The following is a 16,433-nucleotide window of genomic DNA, read 5'->3' on the forward strand; positions in this document are numbered from 1 at the left end:
CCCATGGTTCCTATTGAGAATATTCATAGAATCACTTTATGAGTCGATTTATGCATGACCGCCCGTCTGTTGATGTTAAATTGTAAACAAAGTAGAGGTTGCATTTATAATCCGATTTGGATGAAATTTTGTACGGTTCATTTATTTTGCCTATGGACGAACTCTATTGAACCCTATTGTTCTATGTTTCGTGAAAATCGGTTCGATTTAGATATAGCTCATATATATATATATATATATAATGTTCCGATTGTATGTTAAAGTAGCACCAAAGCCACACTATATTTTACGATTAACACGAATTTTGGCATAGCGTAATGAATTAAGTCTAGAATGATGTGTGGCCAGTTTCGTGAAAATTGGTTCAGATTTTATGTAAATGGTGCACTAAAGACCCATAGCTAGGCCGATTGACACAACGTACTGAAGTTAATATAAATTAATCTAATCGTTCCTTGAAATCGCATCAAATTTAGATATAGCATAGCTTCCATTTATAATTTCGACCTATTCATGGTTATTATGCACCAAATCATCAATGGGTGTCTGATTGAGATTAAACTTTAAACAGTGCAGCATACCAAATAGCGTGTGTTAAGTTTACTTTAAATCGATTTACAAAATTTGGCATTGGTTGCAGAATGCAATTTTATGTAAATTTCCTTTCGAAAAGGCGACGTCTGTTAGGATACATATGTAGAATATATCCAAAGTGGTAAAGGGTATCATGTAGTCGGCCCAGTTCGACATAAATAATTAAGGATAACTCTTAACATTGCAAATATTGAAGATTCTAAAACCAATTCTAAAAAAATTGGCCGTTAGCGTTTTAATGTGTAATATATCAGTACTGTCCGATTTCCCGTAATTTAAAATCTAACAAATTTTCTATAATTTTTAGATTAATTTAATTTTCAGATGAATAAATCAACCTCAGGGTTCATGCAATTTATATGGATGTGTCAAAATATTTTCCAATAGGTCCCGTCCCATAGTAGGGGTTTTCGTGGTTCAACTTCGTTTGCTTCTAAGAAACCCTCCGAGCCAACACATAAGTGTTCCGACCGATTATATAGAAACTGAATATATGAATATTATATACAAAACTGAATGTATATTGTTGATATTTAAAGTTTAACTGAACTACTCTATTGATTTTAAAATAAAACTAATATAAACATTAAACAATCACTTCTATTAAAATTTCAAGAAAATTAATAATAAATCTTAAAAAACGAAAATAAGGAACAGATAAATACCCCTAAATAACCAACTTGATTTGTGATAAAATAATATTTTCGTTTATGCAAAATATTAAAAACTTTACCCAACCATTTCATTATAAGCATTCAACTTTCTACAAAATTCGTGGAATAAAGTATTTTAACGGATTTCGATTTGGAAAAAGTTTTACTTTTTTTCTTCCTTCAAATAAATAATGTTTGTTTATTTTTTGTTTCTTTCTTACAAATCATCAAATACAACATAGGCATTTAAATGGTTTGAAAGAAGAGTTGAAATAAAAAACAATTATCCAAACCATATAATATATTCCTTAGATAATGAGCCTATAATGATAAATAGCATAAATAACCACAACAACAACAACTGTATATTTGTTTGCAAATATATCAAATGTATTATTTGCATAGCACACTTTTGGGGTTTGCTAAATAAACACACACACACATATCCTTTATACACCATATAAATCTTAAAAGATGATAAATAGTTCTAAAACAAATATTTCTGTGTGTGTGTGTGGGTGTATTTACTTTTAATTATAAACATTTCCCCATGGCACATGAACATTTAGTCAAATAACTTTTATAATTTTCCATACAAAATTTACGTTTCATTTGTGATTATTATTATATTTAAGGCTCATAATTGTGTGTGTGTATGTGTGCGAACATGTGTGTGTGTGTGCGTTCGCCTGAAAACAAGACATTTTGCACCATAAGATGAAAGAAAATGTTAACCTACTTTTGCTTGATTCTGCTAAATTTCCTTATGAACATTTCAGGCATCCTCATCATATTCCATGCACACTACCACGTAACAACAACAACCAACGTTGGGTTTGCGATATAGTTTTTTTATTTCACTTCTTCTATCACATCTACCACCGGATGATGACTATTTTTTGTTGGCTTTCCTTTTGCTCTTATGACGGTCGAGGATACAATTTGTTACTACAGATTTTTACAGGTATATACTTAGGCAGATTTTTACAAATATTTTTTCCTCAGCATACTTTAAGGAGGTCATATTGATTTATGTGTATAATTTTGCTTTACGAGATGATTTCACATGGATTTTTTTTAATAATTTGTATATCCTTTTTTGAATCGTGATGACATTTGTTGGTCGTATAATTTCTAATTTAAATCATTTCCAATTTTTTGGGAAAAATAAATCATTTCAATGGAACACATTTTATTTAAAAGAAATAATACATATTTGTATTTGTAGCATTTTCACACAATTACACTTCTTTTTCAAATTTGTTGTCGTTGTTGTTTACACGATCTCATTGCGGAATTCAATTAGTGTGGCCATTGGATGGCATTAGCAATATTTTCCTTCAAAACACACACAAGTCACAACATTTTGTTAGCCGCTCTAACAAAACTGGCTGGTGCTTCGTTAGCAAATAACGTCCGTGTACTGAATTTGCCTTACGAAAATTGTCGCAGTTTTGTATACGACACCTATACAATTCCACTCGATTTTTGTTACACTTCAGTTAATTTCTACACACAACGAACTCACAAACATACTTCGTTTCTGTTAGCAGAGACGAGAGAAGGTTTTAGTACACACAAAGGATACACGCTCACATATTTTCAATTCCCGTACTCTCTGAATTTCTCTTTGAGAGTATGGTACACGTCTAATTTTCATTCAATAGTAAAAATGTTGTCGTAGTCCCAGTCAATATTTCAGTCGTCTGTTATTGCCACTGTAACGATAACACTTATAACGGTCGAATAACGTTTGTTTAACAGAGCATGGAGAGCAAGAGAAGTGTAGTTAAGAAGCCGGCTAAAGGTAAAATCATCTCTCATTGGGTCGAACACGTGAGTTTGTCGAGTAGTCGTCAGGGCGCATGTATTTTTAGTACTCTTTTCATTTTAGCCGCACTTTTTTGTGAACAGCATTTTTTTTTCTTGCAACTGGCAATGCTGTTGAGTTCAACATTTGATTTTTTTTTAATTTTTTGTAATAATATGAAATATAGTCGTACCTTAATGAGTGACTAGATTTGAAATTTTATGTTTGATATATTAGATTGAAATTGTTATTTTTTTGCATTTCAATACGAGTATTGTGCAAGACAATAAAGCGTTTTAAAATATTCCTGCAACAAATATAAATATTTATGAGAAAAATCATCGCCTAACAAAAATATTCCCTATAGAGGTTAAAATACCGATTTATTTCAGAAATTATACCAAAATATACTAAATACAAAAATTGAAATAATAAGTGATATTTTATATTCAGAAATTACAATAAACTCATTTAAAAAAATTGAAATTTTGTAAAAAAATATTTGAATTATAAATAAATTATAAATACCAAATTAAAAAGTAAACGGCGAATGTCAAATACAAAAATTGAAATAATAAGTGAAGTCATTATATTTTCAATTTAAATTCCAAAATTTTTAATGAATATTAGCAATATATAAATGAATTCTGCAAATGGTATGATACATAATTCTAATTACAAATAATTTCCTTTTTAATCGTTTAAACATTAATTGTTCTTTGTTTAACATTAATTGTTCTAATTGTTCTAAATAAATAGTTTCATAACCCAACGTTTGATGATTTGAAGTTAGTTGTTTACCGCTAAACAACTATTAATCAGGGCCCAAGAGCTAAAAGCACCAGAACTATAATTTTCGTCACCAATCTTCATATTACGAAAAATTGAATCGGTCTAGTTTGTATACCTCCAACCGTTTATCAATTCCAAATTGCACTCAAAGTACCCTTTCCAGAAATCTCGTGTTTAGTTCATGCGATAATTATGGAAATATGGTTATCGTGGTGCTAGTAGCTCGCAGGACATTAATTCATTGCTTAACTCTTTAAAATAAATTGGAGTGGTGGCACTAAATTCTCAAATATTGGTAATTAAATCTGTCCTATATTAATTATATATAAAATACGATCAGTTAGGCATATTATTTATTCGGCTTCTTTTTGAAATATTTATTCATTTGTTTAATTAAAATTACATAAATATGTATTAAAATGTTATTTTCTCAAAAGAAACTGGCTTTTATAAATCCTCTTATATTTGGTTGTCTTATATACTTTTCTCCGTTTATTCATGTCAATGACATACACACATCTACTTGTTTTTACTCAACTCACATGTGAATCATATGTTATTGGATACCATACAAAATATAGTCGTAAATGTGAACAGAAAAAACTTACAATCAAGTAAAAGATGTATTGTCCCTGTTATAAATGTCTTAATTTTTTGTTGTCTTCCTTTTAACTGGTTTCGGATTCCCTCGTCTTGGGAGAATTTAATTCCTCATCCTCATCAATGTATTATTCTCTCTGCCGTCATCATCATCGTCATCGTTGATGCTTTTACATTTTTCTCTAGTCTTTCGGTTTTCTTTCATTGGTGGTTGTGTGCAATATGTAGTTGACAACATTGATTTCATTGTCTTCATGTCTAACGATTTCCAATTAATGATTTTTTACAGATCAATTTTTTCATGTTCTTCACATGTGAAAGTCATTCCATTGTCAACAGACCCAGTGACTGACATGGACAAAACGTTGATGCGTATGAGTTCCAGTATGAGCTACACCAAACATTGCCCCTCTTCTACGTCGGCATCAAATTCCAAGAAACGCTTTTGTGCCCCGTCCCGTTTTGGGAAATCCATGGGTTCTGCCTTTTCCTTTTGCGTTCGTTATGATTTCAATTTTTGTTTGATTAACTCTGAGTTGTGTGAAAGCTGATTTCATCACTCGATCATAAGGGAATAATAAAAAATGGAATTAATAGAAATTACAATGTTGCTGACGAAATTACCAACGATAGAATAACGAATAAGCTTTATTGAATTTTTCTTATTTCGTTTTTTTGCTTCTTGAGAAAATCTGGCAAATTTAAAAAGAAAGAAATTGGAAATATTAGCAGAGGATAGCAGGGGTTATGAAGCGAATTGTTTGTAAAAATATAGAATAGTTGATAGAAAATTATTTTTGGTATATTGATGGCCAAGCGTCACTCTTTGATCTAGGAAGTATTGTATTCTATGGCTTTTTATTGATTAAATAGTAAAAAGGCAAATTTTGGTTTCTGTATTCGTTTCACTTCGGCGTTACTCTACTCATATCGTAATTTTACAACATTATTATTTTCTATTGTATTATTTTCTCAAATCTCTTTTTATATTGATTATCTAAAACGTATAGATATAATTAAACTGTAATTGCCAAAATTACTCAACAGCCATAGGAATAAAAATGCGACCCTTAAAAAATTACAATGTCATCCCAAATTGAATAAATGTGGCTAATTAATTCCATTTAATCAGTCATAAGATTTGTTGGATCACTGAATCTTAGTTGAACGTTTTCCCATTAAATACTCAATTTGATTTTCTTTGGAAATCATTTTCTTTCTTGTTGCAGACACAACACTTGCTTGCGACCTACCCCTAAATGTTTGCTGCCGAGTGGTCCAATAACAATTTGAGGCCAATTACTGTGGTTTGTCTCTACTGTGTGCGAGAGCGGCTTCACTACGCTTTTGTTGTTTTTAATATGCGTACAAGATTTAATGGGAATTCTTCAATTTACTTTGGCTTTTTTTGGCATCCATGTGGCCTTCTACTACTACCTCTCCCTGGTGTACACTATCGGTGGTACACTGTCGATGACTTTTTACCATCATTGCAGGATACTACGTGCCGGGATTCCATTTGGATACAATGACAACACGTTTTGTACTCTACAAAATGACTTACACTTTACGTAGCAGTTAATTAAAAAACGTGCTACAAATGAACAATTTCACATTTCAAGTGAATGAAATCAAAACTTTTTCCCCTGCAAGAATTTTGATGGAAAAGAGTAAAATACGCACACTAGCGAATAGGGTTTGGGGAGAAGGTCCAGCAAAATATGCTATATTGTTATATTTCTATTGTGTGTATGTTTTCAAACATATCTTCTGAAGAACAATGGAAGGCGGGTATTGTTTTGACAACAATGACCAATAGATAGATATTGACTAACCAATTACTTTGTAAGAGTAGCTTTTGAATATAGAGAGTGAGGGGATTTTTAAAGGAGATATATGATTGAAGAGTTCAAAAAATTCTCCACAAATACTTTTTAATAGTACAACGAAATTATAGATTTAGTGTGAAAGTTTGTTTGTTTGAATCAAACAATACTTGTGTTACAGGAAAATATAAAAAAAACGTTCTCAAAAAATCCACGTCTTTTGCTAGAAATTTCAAAAATATTCATTATATCCTAATATCTTTACAATATATCTTTCTGTAGTTCGAGGGTACCTTCCAGAAATATTCTTGAAAGAATACTCCTGTTGCTCGAATACAACTTCCAATAATCCCGAACAGTATAAAGTCGAAATATTTTCCAAAAGTATATATTGGGCAATATTATAAATTTGAAGCCGAGGCCCACCCCTTTATTAACTCCGGAATTATTAAAGTACATGAGAAAAATTCAATATTCAAATTCAAAATGAACTGTTCATTTACGTGGATGTTGTGTTTACTTTAAGGAGTACATCCCTCATGTATCGTTTTTCGAAAATGTATCTGCATCTACCATTAAATGATGCTGACATTTTGAATCTCGATTTTAAGTGTTTTTTGAATTTTTCTTCTAGTTTCAATGCGCATTCACGAATTTCCAAAAATTAATTTTAGGGTTATTGTACTCGCGAATCTGAACGGTTTAATATATATTATTTGTCTATGTTGTATGTACGGCTTCAGAGAAATACTCATCCGAAGGTGGACATTTTGTGCGTTAAAATTTCTAAAAAAAACTATTTTTCGGCCCAACCAAAAATTTGATCGCGAACGGATTTGGATTCAGGACACTTTTCTCTATATATGTACCAAAAATTATTGATTTAGTAAGAAAACAAAAAAGGCGATGTTTTGAAAATGAAATATTAATAAATTGACAATATTGTCCATACACATGTTGAATGCATCCTTACAACACACTCATGCACTAAGAAGATGAAATGCTTGTTAAACCTTTTTTCTTAAATAACCAAAATTTGCCACCCACATTGGTGTAGCGTATTCACAGATTACTTGCAATAGACTTGCATTTTCATTTTCCCCATTTTTTCAAATCTAAAATTGTCACTCCTTTCTCGTCCACTATCATAACTGCGTTACTCGCCCAGTAGCCGTTAACGTTCATTTTTTTCGTAATTGAAAGCTTATGTTCTTCTCTTTTGATTAGTAGCTACTTTAGTGTTTATTGTTCATTCTGCTTCTTAAGTGTTCTAAGCTTCATCTTTATCGTCATTTCATAATGCCCTGGCTAGTCTGGCGGCATTAAGTCGTAGTAAGTAGCTAAGCTGAGAGAGATAGAGAAAAAAAAAACAGTGGAAGCTGCAAAACCGTGTCTGCTATAAGTTGTTAATTAGCTATTTAACTGAAAGCACAAGTGACACGAATTAAGTGGCATTTCTGCTAATAGCTTAGCAAATTGGCCATAGTAATGTGTTTTTTTCGGCTTTATCTCTATGGAGAAACGCAAAATGTGGCCAAATTACTATGACGAGGCTGTGAACACAATTACTCTGATTAAGCAATAATTGGGTCAAGTTTATCATTACCAAGTGGTTGTTATTGTTGTTTGTAATACATATTAACTAACAACTGCTCGATTGCACAGTCCATTAAAAATAACTTATACGCAATGTTGTATGATAATTAAAAACAAATAGTGTTACTAATACGCACTGCTGGCCCTAAAACACATTATGATGTTTAATCAATTTTTATTAACATTTGCCAATCACTTTTGTTTTTTCTTGCAGATGACCATGAAATAAAGAATTAACACATAAAATGGTAAGTGACTTATATTTATAACTATTTTAGAACCTCAAAAAAATGTTAATCTGTTATATTTTATTTCTCTAAATGCCTACATGTTAATTCGGAAAATAAAAAATGACTTTATAACAAACAACAAATTTTTGTGAGTTATTATTAGGAGTTTTAGACATATATTTTTACATAATCTTCAGTTACATTACCCTCTTTAATGAAATCTTGCTGAAACCATCAGCATTTTTTTTATAACCAAATTGTTATCTCTTATACCTGTCGTAAAAGAAAACTGTTCACAGCGAGCACAACAAAAAAATCTGCAACTAAGTAATCAGCATTATACAACCTATTTGCCTGCTTTAATAGGTGTTGTTGTCACAATTTTTACCATATGCTAACTTGTCGTAATTACTAACATCGAAAACTAAGTGACCATTTATTTGGTTTATAGAACATCACAATTTTCAAATGACATTAACCACGACACTCGGTATGTCTGACGGACTGGCACTTTGGACGTCCTCGTTGTTAATTGTGCCCGTAAGAGATGGCTTATCACGCAATTGACAATTGATGGACATTTGAATATACACCTCCGTTCGTTTCACCTTCCAACAACTTTCTCCACAGATCAGTAACGTGTGGTAAACAGAGTCATCAAAGAGGCAAGTAGACAGCCAAAGAGAGAGAGAGAGAATGACACACGAACAGATAGCCAGGTAACAGCAAACTATGCAAATATAGTTTTTAGAACACACTCAACATTTGTCAGTGATTATCTATTGGAGGAGTGGATTGACAAAGCTGTAAATACTTCGGGTCCTCCTTCACAAACAATTGGCACATATACATGTTCACCTCTGCAATGTATGGCTTAATAATTGTAAACGACAACATTACAACAAGCAATACACGGACATATTTCAAAATTGTCATTCTATTAAATACGAAAACTGACTAGTCAAATATCCGTGCAACGCTTGTCATGTTTGGGATAATTGATTTGTCATCGTTTGTAGTTTTGCGAGATTTTTGCTTACTTATTAAAATAACTGCAAATAAAGAATGTTAATTTAGAAAATATATTAGTGGTCATAATAGGCACTCAGTCGTCAAGAGTTTTCCGAGAACAAAGTAAAACAATCCGAACTGTAATGTTATACCCTTCATTCAACATTACTTAATTTGTTAATGTTTGCCTTCAGGCTTTTTTTCTTCAGAGAAAACTCAATAATGAAAAATAGACACACATGTTGAAAAAGTCCGATTTGGAGCTGCAGCATATCTAAATGACATACTACAGACATTCCGAATAGAAAAATTGCTTGGAAAAATATCGTTTTTCGATTTCACTTTGAAATTTCCGTGTGCTTCATTAGAGTTTCCAAATATTAAATTAAGAAGATTAGCTGTATAGTCCGACAGGGCTATCCATACGATGTCCTACTCAACTACCACTGAACTTCAATTTTCTGCGAAAGCGGTGTAATAATAATACTACTAAACAATATCAGAATATACAACGCATTAAAAATGCCCTTGCTCCCTTTCCCATATTTATTGGTTTATTGATGTTCGGGTTGTAAATGCGGCCTTTAGATCGACCAGAAAAGCTGACAAAATACTGTTAGCATATTTCATACCCTAAACGTCATCCGATAACCACCAAAAGCTATAGATGTCAGACTTGACCAGAACCGAAACTTTATACAAAATGTCAGAGCTATTAGCGCAGCATTTCCGACTTCTAGTTGGATAATGGCAATACTAACGATTTTACCAAACACAATAAGTGTCTTCTTCGGCCAGAACTGGATGTGCAAAATTTCGTGACGATTGTTTCACAACTGTGACTGTTACTTTGCTTACAACTGTTAATGGGTAGACGGACTGATAAACATCTAGATCATAGTCGATGTAGAGAGATATGACGATCCGTGTACTACAAAGTGCGTCAGGACAGATATTCGGTTTATTTATTATATTTCATTTATTTTTTTTTTCATATATATCTAATAGTTCAATATTTCACGTATAGAGATTCAAACCAATATTTTTCGAATATAGATTTCTCTCCTCCTAATGACTGATTAGTGTGTTCTCTGCAATTATAACATACATACAAATGTATATGACACTTATATTTAAATTCCACTTGTATTTGAATTGAAATAATAAATTGCAGTTTCTTGTTTTAATTGCCCCATTTTGTTTACAAATTACAAAACAATGTTTTTTGTTTTGTGTTTCGAGTATTTATTTGTATTGTACAAATCGCCGTGATGCAAAAATGTTTCACATTAAATAATAAATTCTAAATACAAAACAATGTAATTTTCGTGAAACACTACGATGATATGACCTATTCATGAATATTTACGATATTCAATGTTTCATAATATTAATTAACGAATAGAAAAACGGTGTTTGTAAATAAATGTTGTAATTCTATTCAATTACACTCTCATACATATGTATGTATGTAAATTGTGAAAATTGTAGTGGTCACAATGTTGCCACTGGAAGCATATAAAGTTAGAACTACAATTTTGCAGAGTTAAAAAAAAGTATTTAAATATACATAATGTCGAAATAATTCTCAAAATTGATAAAGACATAATTTTTTATTAAATTGCCATTAAACTGTACTTTATTTCCAAGAAATATTAGATAATATAAAAATCTAGGTAGTTATGTTTCATACACGTTAAAAACCACTAACCTTACAATCTACTTCAAAGTATTTCTATCGTTTTGCATTTACACAACACTGTTCGTTCGTACGCTGTGCAACAATTGTCATTTTGCAATGGTTAAATTATGCATTTAAATATATTTTGTTGTGTGTTTTAAGTACCTTTTTGTGTAACATTAAAATTTAATTTGTGACACGTTTAAAGTGCATATAATTTTTAAGCAATAATATACAAATATAGAGATAACGCCAAAGGGGATATTACATGAATTTCGAAACGTGTGCGGACAAAGCATGCAACCATTACATGTAAACATTATGGGGAGAAGTGATTTCGCAATAGCCATATATGAAAGCATTTAAATAAAAGGTTTAAAAATTAATTTGAAAATGGGAAATTTTATTCCACTTAAAATGAATATTAATTGAATATATCTTGGAATTAACTCTGTCTGTCCGTATTGTTATTGTATGTCGGCTGAAAGTCCAAAAAGTTATAAACAAATTGTTTATGAAGGAAATACCTAAATACACACACCGACTACTATCGCCTGCGGTCGTACAGAAACATTAATATAATCTTCCCCCTCAAACCACCCCATACCACATCAAATATAATATAAATTCGATCAACTGATGGCTTTTATAAATATTTAATTTAAAATAGAGACACAAATTATAAACAAATATTCGTATTTTACAAATCACTGGTCGAAAACATTTGCATATGCTGGTCAGAGAGGCAAGCGGCAAGGGCGTATAATTTTAATGTCATATTAAGCGGTTTATGTTTAAAAATTATTGCATAATTATTATTATATTGAAATTTTATTTTGCACATATGTTTATCTGGATATAAAATATATCGGTGTCTATGGTCGCGCGTGTTTGTGTGTGTGTGCGTATTTGGGTTTTTGAGTACTTTGAGGTGTAACCAAATTGTGTGTGGGCGAACGATGTGTTTTTCAATTTGATTATAACCGCAACAACCAAAAATCTATGAAATTTAAATCACCTTAACATTTTTACAGCCATTTATAATGGTAATAGCTTATAAACAAAGACATGCATAATATCACGCTCGCTTATTTCCATTCAACATATAGACACATAGACACAACCAACACAAACAAATATATGATTACTGTATGTAGATGAGTGTGTGTTAACTCGCCGGTGTTTATGTTAATATTTTCTTTCCGTTTCCCATTTACCGTTGAGGTTTGGTTTATTGGTGCTGTCGTTGTTGCTTTATTTCGTACTAGGTCGTCGTAGCTGTTGGTGTAAGTATTGGTATTCGGTTCGTGCTCATCTCAATTACCACAACTAATGTAAAATTTATATTTTTTGATTTACTGCTGTCTTACGTGTCAAAAGTGATTTTCTTATTTTTAACATTATGTGCCGCTGCTCACTCCTGCCTAAGTGTTTATTCTATGTCTTACAAACATATTCAGAGAATCGAGTCGAGTACTAACAGATATATACAATTGTTTTCTTTATAGCTGGTTAAAATACAAAGTAACCTATGTAATAAATTCAGCAGGAACAATTGTGAAAAGGCTATCGGCCAAGGGACAAACAATTCATAGAATTTAAAAAAATTGTAGAGCTTCGGAATAATGACAGCAAAATTAGGAAAAAATACTTAAAATTTTTTATAAAATACTGAAGTCAATCTGTATAATCCAGAGTATCAGGCTAACTACAGTTCGATGAAATCAGAAATCAGACATTAAAGGTCAGTAGAGTTCACCAAGTTGGTTTATAACTCCGATTAGTCGATTTAACAAGACACTGTTATTCCCAAGAAGGACAAAAAATCGAAAAAAGGATTATTGGCCATCAGTACTTGTTTGGCATAATTTGGTGGCCAGGTATCGCTTAGCTAGTACGGGTTTCGAGAACTTGATACCCCTAAAGGACCAGCAAAGAGGCGAATATCGTAAACGCATCAACAGAGGCCCTGAAACTTTCCCATCCATTATAGGATAATTTTTCAGAGCACTACGTAGATTATCTAAAATCGGGATTTTTATGTTATGCTACCACCATCTTCCTAATATGCCCTCCTTAAAAAATATATAAAATGTAATTTGTCACATTTTACACGTTAGCTACCTCTAGAAAAATGAAAAGCACTCATTGTATTTTTTTTTTTTTTTTGCTTGCTTAGGTGTGGGTGTGTGTGTGTTTGTTTTATTTAAATTTATAAACAATGTTCACACATTGCCTCCAATGATTGTTTCAATACATACCTAGTTATTGTTTTTGCTCTTATTTTTTATATTTTTTTTATATGTCAGAATAATAGAAATGGCAATGCCATGCTTGTTGTATCTTCTGGGAATTATGACAACAAGAATGAACATCCCCAACTAATGGCATTACTGAATGAGAGAAGTGGTGGTGCGGTGGCGGTCGATTGTTCGTTCGTTCGTTTGGTAACTGACATTTTGCAAGGGTATCGAATCCACTTGAAGGGGTTTGAAGTATAATAAAATAACATATAAACGAATTGACTATAACAAGTATCAATTTCATTGGATTAGCTTTAACAATTTAAACGTGAATCGAGTATAGATCCATATTTTACATGCATCGTCGCATACAAGATACGATAAATATAGATATGTATTTATACATCCTGATTGTGTTGGGAAGAATAATATTATCTATTTAGAATACCTGGAATAATAAGGAAATATTATCCTTAGAATATTTATGTTCAACATTTAGAAAACAAAATGCAATGTTAGGAGACATGTTATTTGAATAGTAATAAAAAATTAAAACATAAGATAAACATTTTTTGTTTAAGAAACTCAAGTTGTTTTTAATGCATGCGTGGGTACTGTACAAAGGCCCATTTAACAATTCATGTCTTAGATCTTACTCTTTAAGATCTAAAAACTAATCGATCGATAGTAACTGCCATTGTTTCTATGCACGGGTTTTATTTGAAGATTTACACAATTCTAGAAAACGTTCATCACCAAAACAAATTTTATTTGCGGACACATTTGCTATGATTTATTTTAATTTTTTAGTAAATTAAAATCTGTATTTGAATTAAGTAACTCGTTTGTTATCAAATCAATCATAGATTTAATTTTCTCTTCAACTCTATCTGAAGAGAAATGGTAAACATGAAAATTCCCTTTCTTAAATTCCTGTATAACACTCATGTATGACCAGAGAAAATTAAGGCTTTTACGAATCCATGAAATACATTATGAACATACTTCATTACGAGACCTACTGGCAGATTTCAATGCATTTAAAGACACCGCAAAAACCACAACTTCCTTAATATCATACACATTCCCACAAAATATACGCACATACATCTCATACATATACATATACGTACATACACACTCACATACTTTTCCTATCTCGCTCTATCCCGACATTCACCGACATCACAAAAAATGAATCATTTTTTAGCTCACAAACAATACACACTTATGTGTACTGTGTATGTGTGTTGAACAAAACCACGACAGCAAAACAAAAACTTTACATGAATAATGGCCACTTAGGCCGATGAATTCATTTCGAATACACTCCATTTAACCCCCAATAACAAAGGCCAAACAAACAGCCACAATAGTAAAATTGGCAAATCCACACATACCTATAAATAAAAACTAAATATCATAACAAATTTTTGTTTTGCCTTTAAGTCCTAATGTTGCTGCTGCTGCTGCTAAATCCCTGTCTCCTAGAGAATCTTTACAAATATTAATTGAAATATCCCAAATGTAGGAGAAGAAATAAAAGAAAAAGGTCAATTTTCTAACATGGAAATAAGTTGGGTCAAGGTCTATTCGTCGGAATATTAGAACACATGATTCCCCAGAGACCCAAAGAAAATTTAAATAAATGTGGAAAATAAAACACGCCTGGCCTTTGGAGTGCGTAACTAATGCCCTCAGCTACAAGTATCTGGTGTTAACGATTCCTTGCAAATTTGCCTTAAATTGTCGGTAATTTATCAGTTTGATACAAGGGAACGAATGAATGAACGGGACTAAACAAACGACTGTTTGTGGATAAAGCAAAATATTTTGACATAAAATATGTTTAAGGTTTTCGAGACTGACAGTCTAAGGAAATAAAAGTTTTCAATTATTTAGACCTAAGCTTAAGGAAGATCAACATCCTTGAATTTGTTTTATTGCTGCTAAAAATTACGAATACTGTGTCATGAATTATGTCATCTGGCAATATATGAGTTTAACATGTAATTTAACATAAAGGATTAGCATTTATAACAATTATTTTTTGTGAGCCTCACTTTGGAAGACTTTAAATGTAATAATAACATCCGTTATACAAGGATGATGACCAATAACACAAAAGTGATTAATGATTTTTGGTCTGGTCAAGCAAACCTTAAGAACGTAGAAAAACACAATCATAAAAGTATCTGCAAAATCTAAATTAGGCTTCGGACATACGTATGTGTTGTTGGTTTGTATTTCAGCTTCTCATGTGTATTCATTCACATTAATTATGTATTAGGGTGTATCATATAAATATTGCTCTAGTATTTATTTTGAACAAATATAGAAAACAAAACTATTTTACTGGACGACAAAAAGACACACTTCGTCCATGGAAAAATCTCCCTTTTCATTTTCTATAGATATGGCTCCCTTCATCTCGATTATAAAAATACAGTTCTTCAGCTCACATCTCGTTTCTAAGTCATCAACAAATTCATTTCCGACCCTATAAAGTATATATTCCTGTTCATACCTTGATTCTAAGACGATCTAGACATGTCCATTACACATATCCATCTTCCGACGGAATTGAGATAGGGTGCTGAAATTTTGAATAGATTTGTATTTTGTAGGGTATCATATAGTCGGCCCGTCAGTGTTTTGTCCTATCATTCATTCGTTCTGGTTCTTTATTAGAAATAAATTTTGAGTCCGAAGTCAGGCTAGGAAATTTTCACAAACTGATAAGAGAATGTTCAACATAGGGTCCGACTTTTCTTAACAATATTGACTAACATGCCAACATTAAATCTAAAACTGGACTGTCTTCAGATTAATGTCAGTATTTTTCGAAAAATTTTATTTCGCCCAAAGACAAATTGAAAGACATTTTAATGTCCAAAATGTAAAGTACATCATCATCAGTCCGAAATATGCGGAATTTTCAGTATAAAAGTAAAAACAGTTGGTCCTGTTTTTATACCCTCCACCATAGTATGGAGGGTATGTTAAGTTTGTTTATTTCGTTTCGTCGAAATAATCATCTCCGACTCTATAAAGTATATATATTATTGATTAGCGTAAAATTCGATGACGATTAAAACAAGTCCGTCTGTCTGCTGTAATTACTCTAGTATCTAAACGAATTGATATAGATCGCCAAAATTTAGCATAGAGTTGTCTTTTTCTCTGCGGACAGGTCACGTTCGAAAATGGACTATGTCGGTCTACGGGTTTTGGTATTTTGAGAGTGTGTTTACATTGAATTCACTAGAATTTGGCACTGTGGGTTTTATTTAGATACCAAATCTCTCCTTTAAAAAATATTGGTCTACTTTTTCGGGTAGCTTCTACGTAAAGTTTAAGAAGTTTGTACACCTTTTTATCAAATGGGTTGTAATGT

At 31.7% G+C, this 16,433-nt stretch overlaps 1 protein-coding gene across 1 annotated transcript in view; it reads left to right on the forward strand.

The window, feature by feature from the left end:
* Window positions 1-7,056: 7,056 nt before the first annotated feature.
* The window catches only part of LOC133337840 (small ribosomal subunit protein eS21), a 378,405-nt gene continuing 369,028 nt past the window's right edge, over window positions 7,057-16,433 (forward strand). Inside the window, exon 1 of the mRNA XM_061546046.1 lies at window positions 7,057-7,071. The gene's annotated coding sequence lies outside the window, so the exon portion shown is untranslated. The remainder of the gene's footprint in view (window positions 7,072-16,433) is intronic.

This window comes from Musca vetustissima, unplaced genomic scaffold, assembly GCF_032173495.1.
Source record: "Musca vetustissima isolate MV318-11 ecotype Yass unplaced genomic scaffold, APGP_CSIRO_Mvet_v1 utg320, whole genome shotgun sequence".
NCBI classification, from domain to species: domain Eukaryota; kingdom Metazoa; phylum Arthropoda; class Insecta; order Diptera; family Muscidae; genus Musca; species Musca vetustissima.